The sequence below is a fragment of the Pteropus vampyrus genome, unplaced genomic scaffold (assembly GCF_000151845.1).
Source record: "Pteropus vampyrus isolate Shadow unplaced genomic scaffold, Pvam_2.0 Scaffold90, whole genome shotgun sequence".
Taxonomy (NCBI): Eukaryota; Metazoa; Chordata; class Mammalia; order Chiroptera; family Pteropodidae; genus Pteropus; species Pteropus vampyrus.
The window spans coordinates 813,810-815,749 of record NW_011888871.1 but is presented as its reverse complement, the minus strand read 5'-3'; positions in this window follow the sequence as shown (position 1 = coordinate 815,749).

Here is a 1,940-nt window from a genome sequence, read left to right as displayed (position 1 = left end):
AGGACGTGAAGTCAGCCTTGTATGTTGTAAGCATGGCGTGATTCTATTTATTCTGTGCCTCAGTATAAATCACATTTTAAAAAATCAAGGTAGGCACTAAAGAATGACGATAAGCCTGGAGCAGCATCACTGGAAGAGATTCACCTTTGCGGAGACTGTAGACCACTCCTCCTCCCCCTCCCCCATGCCCCCCAACCCCCACCCGTGCACACAGGTGGTTTTCTACCTTAAGCCCCTGGCTGGAAGCAGCAGCCCTGCTTCAGGTGATACCCGCCTTTCAGCTGATTTCCGGCTAACTGCCCGGCCCCTGGCCCAGCTCCCACAACTGCCTCTGGATGCTCTGCCCAGCAGGACTTGAATGAAAGCAGAGATCTGTTCAGTCCTGCAAACCAATGTCCCAGCCAGAGCTTCAGGGCACGGCGCCGTCGGATTCGCACACAGGGTGCCTCTTCAGCCCGCCTCTTCCACTCAGCATCTCTCCTCGAGTCGTGCAATAGGCTTTGCAGGCACAGTCGTTCTGTGGCTGGACTGGGGGATGTCTTTACGCATCCCTTACCGATGCGCGTTTAGATCGTGTCCAGTTTTCTAAGAGTTTCAACCCGAAAGTCTTGAAAGAGAAACGGAGTTATAATTCTTACGAAGTTATGCGCCATTCACCTACATCTTCTGTATCATCTTGACTTGCTTGGCATGTTTGCTGATGAGCTGCACGTTTTCATCAAAAGATACATTTTAATAGGCTGGTAATGGAAAGTCCATAGTTCTGGTCTGGAACTTTAAAAAATGGGGAAGGAGGGCAGATGGCAAACCACCTGAGTAGATGCACAGAGCGGGCGGGAGAAAAGCAGTTTTCTAAGTGCTACATACCCAAGGGCAGCGCTAGACAGATGCAGCCCGGAAAGAGAGACGCCTGCCCGGGTTGGAGGTGGCAGTCATCTGCTGACCACCGGGGCAGGGCAGGGCAGGCGCCTCGGCCGGGCTGCGTGGGGCACGGGGGCCGGGGGGTGCCGAGGAGAGGAGAGGGGTGCCGTGGCTTCCTGGAACCAGGAGGGAACTTGATCTGAGTCAATAATAGCTCAAGACAAACATCAAGTCCAAAGGGCAAGATGAGGCTGGAATGAGAAACGTAATCCCCGGGTGATCAATGAGTGGAGATGCCAGGAGAATCCCAAGCCACGCAGCAGGCAGGACGCGGCTCTGCGGGGGGCACGCGGTTCCGAACGAGCAGTCGGGGAGCAGGGAGAGAAGCCTGCATTTCCTCCTACACGGAGACGGTGAGTCCAGGACGCAGGTGTGGGTGCGATGACGGAAACTTGCAAGGCTGGCCACCTGTCACGCTGCACTTAGACGCTGGACGTTGCCGCTGCCCGTCGTCTCCTAGGCCATTCCCACTTCCATAGCACACTTAGATTCTCAGAGAGCTGTCGGCTACCGCCCCGCCCGCACACCTGTCACCAGCGCTGACCTCGCTCAGCTTCGACGCAGAGCCGGAGAGCCGTTTCCCTCTAGAGAGAGCCTCCCCTCCACCTTTATGCATAATAACTCTAGAACCTAAAAATGAAAGCCATCAAAATAAAGTCACGCGATGACAAGCTGTGACGTGGAGGAACAGTGGAGAGGACACGGGAGAAACCCATCTGGGGTCCTTGTTTCTGAAGTTGCCTGTCCATTTATGGCCTTCACGTTTTTATTTTCCCTGAAGTTGGCTGTCCATTTATGGCCTTCAAGTTTTTATTTTCCCAAGTTACAGGAAAAAGGTCGATCGCGGTAGGATAAAATTTTCTTTTGGAAGAGCCGTGAAAAACGTCTCAACTGAGTCTTGTCTGGTTTTCGTGGTGGGCATGTTGACGACGGGGCAAAAATAAAGCGAGATGGTGATGGTGGTTTATGTCGCTGACGCAGAGCCCTGGAGATGGCGATCGGCTCGCCTGGGAGAGCTC